This window comes from Epinephelus lanceolatus, chromosome 21 (genome assembly GCF_041903045.1).
Source record: "Epinephelus lanceolatus isolate andai-2023 chromosome 21, ASM4190304v1, whole genome shotgun sequence".
In the NCBI taxonomy this organism is placed as follows: Eukaryota; Metazoa; Chordata; class Actinopteri; order Perciformes; family Serranidae; genus Epinephelus; species Epinephelus lanceolatus.
Window position 1 is genome coordinate 22,113,162 of NC_135754.1, and position 9,742 is coordinate 22,122,903.

The 9,742-nt window shown below is 40.4% G+C and overlaps 1 protein-coding gene across 1 annotated transcript in view; it reads right to left on the bottom strand.

Moving 5' to 3' along the window:
* The window catches only part of dnmbp (dynamin binding protein), a 71,695-nt gene extending 62,270 nt beyond the window's left edge, over positions 1-9,425 (bottom strand). Inside the window, exon 1 of the mRNA XM_033611343.2 lies at positions 9,288-9,425. The gene's annotated coding sequence lies outside the window, so the exon portion shown is untranslated. The remainder of the gene's footprint in view (positions 1-9,287) is intronic.
* Positions 9,426-9,742: the final 317 nt, after the last annotated feature.

Genomic DNA, 9,742 nt, shown 5'->3' on the forward strand with positions numbered 1-9,742 from the left:
ATAGCCTACCATATGTTTACAAAGATATTTTCATTCTGTTAATATCTTTTCATTTATTTGGTATCACAGTGGTGTTAAGTTGCATTGAATTCCCGTTCTGAGGGCTATCCAAGTTCATACATTGGGCCATGAAAAATGTACTCTGGTCTCCAAGTTCATGGACTTGATGGCCACTGTGGGGGTAGTGCTTAAAAATCCCTGACAACCCAACGATATTCAATGCACTATCACATAAGACAAAGACAAATCCTACAAGCAGGAAGGAAACTAGAAAATGTTTGGCATTTTTGCTTCAAGATTTACTTAAATTGTTAATAGTTTATCAGTACAGCTGCAGCTGAATTTGTGACTTAATGATTGACTGACTAATTGTTTCAGCTCTACCTCACAAACTAAGTGATTTTCTGGGTTCAACTGCAGCCTGGGGGCCTTTGTTGCATGCCAGCCATTCCAAAAACTCCCAGTTTCAGCAGTATATCTCATCATTTATCTTCTGAAGGCAAGCCTCCTTATAAATATTAAAACATTATAGTACGGTGCCAAATTCTGTTCCAATGTTTTTGCTCTAAACAAGTAAAAGGCAGGACAGCGAAGAGAGCAGTCTGGTTTTAAAGTGCATTTCAACCAGATGAGACAGCACGATGTGGCCTAGGCCAGCTGGATGAAAAGAACACATCTGGCGAGCTGAGTCAAATGCCTAAAGATGCCAAACTGTGTTGAAATACTTTGGCGAAGCTGTCCCATTTAACTCAAACATGCAAACAGTAAACACATACACAGAGATGGCTGAAAAGGCACACAGACATACTGTACACCAACATGCCAGCTCTGCATTTCAAACAATCACTGTAGTGGAAACAAAGCCTATTTTGTCACAAGGCCACCATCAATTCAAACTGCTTACATAAAGAGACAGGAAGGACTGTTCCTTTTATTTCAAATAGCCCAAACAAAATGCTGAGTGACTTCTGTGGTTAGGGTGACGTATCAGTTTGCGAATGCTTCAGACCAATATTGTCCTTTCCTTAAATACTGACATTCCCCACTCAGTGTTGTCTAACTTAAAGCCTTTCTGACTAAAGCTTCATAAAAAGTGTTACATTTTCTTTACACATTTCATTTAATGTGGCTCAATTAGGGTAACTGTAAGGAAAGAACACTTATTTTTACTAGGGTCTTATTTAAGCACTTACTTTTGTCATGCATATCAGTTATGACAAAAATTTACACATAAGGTAAGACATTTCACACCTAATTATGTGCAAAATCTAAATCTAATCTGAATCAAAAGAGCCATCTGTAATAAAGTTAACATCCACCATTTTTTAAAGGTAATCTATATCTATATTTGCCATGTACAGATGTCCTGAGCAGAGAATGAAGTCATGCTCCCTGTGTGTGTTGTAATCCGAGCTTCTCTGTTCTTGTTGTAATAGTGGTCTGGCGGCACGTGCGTCTGAGTCCCTGAGTGTGTATCCAACAAGCTAGCTAACCATCACCAACTTTGCCCTGTGCTCATACAACGGTTACTACTGATAACGACATCATTGCTGAAGCATAGTGTCCACTCTCCGGTTTTCTCCCCAGGTCAACACCGTTAGCTCAGTTAGCACTGTTGCTGTTGTTAGCACTGTTAGCTGCTGACTGCCAGTAGCTCAGCAAATTCTATGCTGAGAGCCGTGTGCAGGCAATCCCACTCAATTATATGCTCTGGCATGTCGCATACATCTCCTTTAACGCTTACATTTGTTATGCCATGGGCACGAAATAGATTTTTTTTGGTACCCAAAACCAATACTCTACCATCTAGGATACTGGGAGATAAAGCAGCCTTCCCACTGTTGTCCAGATGATGCTGCAATCAAACAATAAATTCTACAAATTATAGTGCTTTGTGATTGTGAAGCCTGAGTGGCAACAAGAGGGACTGCAATGTGCAACTGGCTATCACACCACTGTGGGTCAGGGACTCCGGACTTTCAACCAGGAGACCACTGTTCATTTTCCATGTGAAACCAAAAGTCAATTGAGTTATTTTAATAACAACGTACTGTGCTATGCATAGCAAACTACACTTGTGACGTATGCCACTTGATTTTAGATTACGTTAGAGACAAATTTTAAGTCTAACTATGATTTTTTTTTTCTTAACCTAACCACATATTTTTATTGCCTACAACCAAGGACGTAAACTGAAAAACAAACCTAGGTTCTTAGTTTATGCTGAAAACAGATGCATCTAACAAGCAGAAACTAACATTTCCTGTGACAATGTTAGCTTATTCTGAAAAGAAAGAATTGACACGCCGTCCCTGGCCCTCGAAAACTGATGCTGGAGGGATATCAGAGCGTTATAGCTTGAGGTGTAGGGCCACTAAACAAGTGTCGGTGTTAGACGAGTCGGGAGTGAGAATGTCTTGGTTATTGGTACTGTTCACATCGTTAGCACCAGCTCAGACACCTCCATGTTGAGAGCCATATGCAGGCAATCCTGGCCCAGACTCTGAATCATAGATATGCTCTGAATGTAGTATAGAGCTCATTAAACTTAAAATTATGTGGTTTAAACAATAAAAATAAAGGAAGCAGCAGCTGGTTAGCTTAGCATGAGGACGGGAGACAGGGGGAAACACCCAGCCTGGCTTTATCCAAAGTTAACAAAATCTGCCTACCAGCACCTCTAAAACTCACCAATGAACCGGTTGCATCTAGATTGTACATATGAAGCCTACAACACACTGGGAGGGTTGTCCAGTTTCAACACCACACTGAGTCAGAGTAAGCCCAGCAAAGAATAAATCATCTTCCACACCTCTGTAATTGTACAGCCGTCCTGTCTTGTTTGCATCTTGTCTGGACAAAAACTTTGGTTGAGAAACAGTAAAATATGCTTCTATTCTGCTGACTGCCTTTTTATACTTGTTAAAATACTTCTGATTATATGTAACTTTTCTAACAGCAGAGAGGACATTGCTGCTGCTTCATGAGTGCAGGGGAAAACCCTGGGTGGGTCCTTGGAAAAAGACTGGAAATACTCTTTTTGGCTCATCCGTAGCTCTGAGTCCACCTTCGTCTGTACATTTTCATTCACTTTCTTTCCAGCATCTCTGCAGTTTGGCGAGCACACAGGCATCCCTGAAGGGAATGTGCTTATTTTTCGGACTCCGTTTGATCCTGTTTTTCCTTTCACTCACATATTTGTTTCTCCATTCTTTCCCAAGCATGCACGTGTTGAATATTAATGGCTCTCATGACACACACACACATATACACACACTGGGTGGAACCGCTCTTTTGCATAAACATTTTCACAGCGAGGAGGACAGCTCAGATGTCTAAGCTCAGAGGGCAGAGACTGCGTTGTCACGGCTACAAGGATCTGTTTGGACGGCAGAGGGTTTTCCCTGAGAGAACCCCAGAGGTGCCCGAGGATATGCCGGCCCCCTTAAAACATGGCTGAGCCCTAATAGTTTGCATATGAGCTGTTACGTAACTGATCTTGCCTTTGGATTCACATCATGATATGCCTGCAGAAACATGATCAGTTCATGGAGGGTAGAATAAGTGAGCTCTCTCCACCCAGACACAAAATGCTCACATCTTCTTCCCAAACATTTAAATAATTCAGGGTGAATTGAGGACATTAACAAGAGACTGCCAAGATGGCAAATCCTAGCTTGCTTGGATGAGTTTTGTGAATCAGCTCATTGGGAGTGGTCTGGGATAATTAAGGCAGAGGACTGAGATACCAGCTCCATATGAACTCAGCAAAAGAGCCCAAAGCACTGCAATGCCTGCAAAGACAATCTTGAAATGGTCACATATGTAATGAGCAATGTGAGGAAACAAACAACTCTCAAAGTTCTCTGTTTCAGAAACAACTGTAAACGATTAAATAAAGCTTATGAGGGTGTAGAAGCTCAGTCTCAATGGCCCATAAAACTAGTTTCCTAACTGCTGTCAACAGAGATGTTATCACCATTCAGTTTGTCTAAGATTATAAAACTGCTGAAGTAGAGTCTAGGTTTTTGCAGGTCCATTTTTTTGGGTGGAGAATTGATCATTCCATCAGTTTCTGGTTGGATCAATCAGAACTGATAAGATCAATGGATTAGATAAGAGGAGCGGCTACTGCAGAGGCTAGTGAAAGAAGACTATTAGACCTGGCGCTGGACCACGGGGTGTGTGGTTTCCATGGGAATGCAGCCAGTTTCTTTTAAAGTAGGTTGCAAAAACAGTGACCAACACTAAGATGAGAGCGCTGTTGTTGTAGAGATCGAGCATGTTGTTTCTATATGAATTTAAGAATGGTCAAAATTCACTTTCACTGCACCTGACGTTCTGCTGCTCCCTCTGTGTCCAGAGTACGCTCTGTGCTCCTAAAGTGTGGAGTTCTGCGTAGCCGAACACTATATATTCCAACAACACTCCAAGTTAACGGTCCAATACCAAAAATAGAAAATCAGTGAGGCAGTCAAAGCTGACATCATGGAGGTCTACTAACTAAACTACAAAGTGATGTTGCCCCATACCAGAATTTTAAAACTTTGATACTAGTATAAACAAAATGCGATACCTCTTTCAATACTATGGCAAAAACAAAAAAGTCCTAGGCACACAAAATAGAATTTTTTCATTTTGATTTCAAGTTAACAGCCTGCACACAGTGCTGGCACAGAAAAAGCCACAAAACACACATCCTGTCACTTGGTGGGTTTGTTGCTGAAGAGAATGCTGTGACAGCCACACGTTGAAGACCAACGGATTTTTTCTGATTGAAGATCTGGTTTTCTTTTGTTAATAGCTTCAGTACTTTCAGGACAAACAAATGAATAGTTAACGGAGATCGTATTGTTTTAAACATGTGGTATCAATATAGTATCAGATTGTCGATACATTTGACAACTTTACTGCAAAGTATTTCTTTGTTGCGGAATATCAAATACTATATGGGGGCCCAAACAAAGAGTAGTTAAGGCCTAGTCCATATGGACACAGGTATTTCTATAAACACAGCTTTATCTTAATGCGATTTGGCCTTACGTTTAGGTCACTATAAATGAACCTTTTGTAAAACGCTGTTGAGGGTGAAGATTTTCAGAAACTGTTTTTGGTGTTGATGTGTAGACAGGAAAAACTGAGGTTTTGGTTTGTACGGTGTCACAAATGAGGCCGCATTTCATGCAATGGTGGATGCGGCCGAAATAGTAGTGGCTCTAACTTCGCTAAAATGACTTTTAAATGTTTACATATAAATATTCAGTTACTCTTCAACTATATGAGGGAACAGAGGCGCTACAGAGGTCACTGTTGACAGCTTTTTTCAGGCTGCTGATTGGCCAACATCTTCTTCTTTGCTTGGCTTTAGTGTGACAATTATATCGCTGCTTGTTGGTTTGGCATGCTCTCGACAGTTCTTCAGTTGTATTTTTGCATTATCATTTGGACGAAGTCTTTATTTATAACAGTGTGTGAGGACGGGAATTTATTTTGAGAACTAAGAGGGGAAAAACCCCATTTACAAAAATACCTGTGTCCGCGTGCACAAGGCCAAAGATCAAGGAAAATGTTTGCCACCTATGTAACTAAGTGTAACAGGCTGCCATGTTGAATATAGGCTACCAGTTAACTAACTGGGCAGAATACTGAGCCTTGATGGTGGGTTTTTCTTGTTAAGTGCGTCTGCTTGTGAGCATGGAAACCTTCTCTCAGTTTGTCTGTTGAGTCTAAGTAAGTAACCCCATTATTTTGTCCATGGAAACAAGACAAAGTTGTGGATTCAGCTCATTTAAAATTTTCAGCATGCTTAAAACCAAAGTGCATGTGTCAGCTACAGAGGTTTACATCACCATTAAATGCGGAAATTTCATAGTGGAGGAAGTCAACTTCCTTAAATCGGTCTCACTATAAAATCTGAGGGGCATCATGTTTCACCCATGTCCTTGCAGCCTCCGCACTCAACTCATCCTCTCCCTTTTCACATCCAGGTCAAATCAAATTAATTCTCCTGCCTATTCAGCCAAACTAATACTCCACTGCCTCCAAAGAACGTAAGGAATGTCCTATTTTTATGTCCGAGAACCTTCTCTCCGAATCGATGGCATGTTACACAACAGGATGACATTTCTGGATTTTTCTGTTTTCCCATGCATCATCAAGTTATTACCACTTGGCTCTGCTTGACATTCTCTTCTGCTGCTGTATCTCTGATTGCCTTCAGTTAGTGGCAATTATAATCACATCATATAAATACCCACAATTCCACGTTTCACTGGATTTATGAGGACAGCTACTGCAAAGAGTTCGTGACATGCAAGCTGACACAAACATCTCAAGTTTCTCCATCACCAAGTAGTGATATAGGACCCTGTTGCGAGTGTTGAATAATTCAGTGTGTAGGAAGTTGATGTGCATCCCAAATCCTGTGTAGGCACTGAGCACAAAAGCTGGACAACAGAGGAGAGAAAGATATCTTTGATTGAGGCTGATAGGTCAGATGTGACTCAGAAGAAGGGAAAGGTAAAACACACATTCATGTATCCTGGTGCTCATGACAGGCCAAGTAACAAACTCTTTCGTTTCCACATTAAGATTGGTGGTTGGATCCCTGCAGGCGAGGAAAAATAAAAAAGCCTTTATGGCGCGTGCCAGCGCCAAAGCACCGTAACTTCGGCTGCAGCAGAGGAGCACAAACAAAACTGGTGTTGTTGGGAAAGTAAAAATACCGAAATCCTGACTGCAGCGCAGCTGGTTTAATTACATGCATTTAACAATTCAAAGCAGGGGAAATATTTGGCTCAGAAACAACTCTGTTACACATCACATTTGTGATTTTCGGTGTCAGTATGAAACAACGCAGTCACTCCCTCTGTTTATGAACATGCACATGTGGAGCGGAACATGATAACAAACATGGTGGATGATGGAGTGCTGCAGAGATTCAAACAACAATGGCACGCGTTGAATCTGAGTTCTGTCGCTTTTGATGTCTCACTTTATGGGACAAACCACAGCTCCATGACTAAAGCTGTGTGTAAATGCTGCCATGGCAAAGACACACACTGTGTTGTGCTGGTAGAACAAACTTGTGGGCATGTCATGGCTCAGTACAGAGAAAAAACACTGAGGAAAAAGACACACACTCTTTTTAATTTAACACTGATACTGAATGTCTTTTGCTCCTCTGACAGTGCGGATTGTGTTAGGGTGATTCCTCCTGATCTTTTGCCCTTAATTACATAATTATGTTTAAATAGCCATACTGTGCGAATGTTAATGTGGTTGTCCATACTACGATCCGCAGTATGCACAGAATCTACAGCACACTCTGTTCCACTAAATCTGGATAGCTGACTCAGTTCGAGTGACAAGCTGGACATATTTTATCTTCAGAAGCTCCAAGAGGTCGAGCCAAATACATAACAGACCTACAGACTCCTGTCAGAGCCTGTCTACACAACCTACACACACCTTCTGACACACACTATAGTATGTTTCTCTGTCTGTAAAATACATTTGGTGTAAAGATGGTGTAACTTGCATAGTCTTTACTTTAATTGTGCATCTTGTCTTGTCAGGCATTTAATTTGCCAAATCCAATAAAACCAGCCTTGAAACCACTGAACACACCCCCAGCTGACACTGTCATGTATAAGATAGAACAGAACAGAACAGAATCCAGCAGAACCGAACAGAGCAGAGCAGAGCATGACTGAACTGAGTAGATCAGATCAGGATTCAACAGAACAGAACTAAAGAGAATAGAGCAGAGCAGAACAAGATTGAATAGAATTGAGTAGAACGAAGCATGAGAGAATATTAGAAGATAGAATGAAACAGAACATGATAGAAAAGAAAAGAATGGTATACAAAACAATAGAATAGAACAGAATAGAATGTTATAAAATAGCATGGAACAGGGCATGATGAAAAAGAACAGAATAGAATATCATACGATAGAATAGAACAGAATACATTTTTATAGAATAGAACAGAACATGATAGAAAAGAACAGAATAAAATAATCATAAAATAGAAGAGAATAGAATTCTCTAAAATAAAATAGAACAGAATAGAATAGTGCAGAACAGAATAGAATTCTATAAAATGAAATAGAATAGAAGAGAACAGAATAAAATAGAGTAAAATATGATAGAATAGAATAGAAAAGAATAGATTATAAAATATAATAAAATAGAGCAAAATATAATAGAATATCATATATTATAACAGAGTAGAACAGAATAGAATTCTATAAAGTAAAATAGAATAGAACAGAATAAAGTAGAGTAAAATATGTTAGAATAGAAAATATAATATTATAAAACAGAACAGAATAGAGCAGAATATAATAGAATACAACAGAATAGAATAGAGCAGAATATAATAGAATACAACAGAATAGAATAGAGCAGAATATCACAAATTATAACAAAGTAGAACAGAATAGAATAAGTAGAATAGAGCAGAATAGAATAAAATTCTATAAAATAAAATAAAATAAAATAGAACAGAATAGAATATTATAAAATAGAATATAATAGAGCAGAATAGAATAAAATTCTATAAAATAAAATAAAATAGAACAGAATAGAATATCATCCACAGAACAGAGCAGGATAGAACAGTACAAAATAGAATCAAACAGAACCGAATTCATCAGAGTACAGTAAGGTAGATGAGGATATCAGAGTGCATGTGATCAGACCACCATAGTTAAAGCGTGCATGTTTGTGACCAGAATATTCCCTCTCAGTGTGTGTGTGTGTGTGTGTGTGTGTGTGTGTGTGTGTGTGTGTCTGCTGGTCTCTCTCACATGGTGGAACAACTGACAGGAGCAGCCACAGGTGACTGCAGACACACACACACACAGACTCACAGACAGATAGACAGACAGGGGGGGATTACTGGGTCTGCAGCAGCACTTGTGTTCACTGCCATCATCTCTCATTCAGCTCACGTCATTAGTCTGATAGCTGAGTGAGTGTGTGTGTGTGTGTGTGTGTGTGTGTGTGTGTGTGTGTGTGTGTGTGTGTGTTCCACTGAAGAGAAAGTTCGCCCAAACGACCTGACCATCACAGCACACAGATTTTTAACTAACTAGGCTATAACATACATGATCACCCTAAGAGAACAGATAGTGTCATGGGTGTAGATATAAAAGCAAACTCGTGCGTAAAAACAAACTTGTGTGCGTCTCAGCTCATCCATCATCCCATGGTTGGCGCTTTCTGTAGTTCATCTGACGCAGTATGAGAAGCGGAAGTTTGTTACGTGTCTTTTCTTACCTGTTAACTGTCTGATCGTCCTGTGGAAAATGTAGGACAAGATATCCCACTCCTTCAGCCTGGTGATGTGGTGCTACTGGTGCTGCTGGTGAAGGAGGTGGTGCTGGTGCTGGTGGCGGAGTAGCTTTTCTCCGCGACTCAACTTAGTGGCGGCTACACTTCCCTCAGCCGTGGAGCTGTTATTCCATTATTCCCGGAAATCAGTGTTTTCTATCAGCGTGAAAGTCAAGACAACATTTTGACCCGATGGTCCCGGCTCTGTCTCGGTACAGTCAGCTGTCATCACATTAGAGACGGGAGGAGCAGTCCAGTGGCTCTGCGCCTCTCCATGCCTACATACAACAACGCCACCCACTTTTTCCAAAGAGACCCGTAGTTGGCCCGGCTGGTGCCTGACTGAAAACAAAAGAAAGTGGGTCCAAAAGTACAGAAGGAGCTGCACATTTTCACTTTAG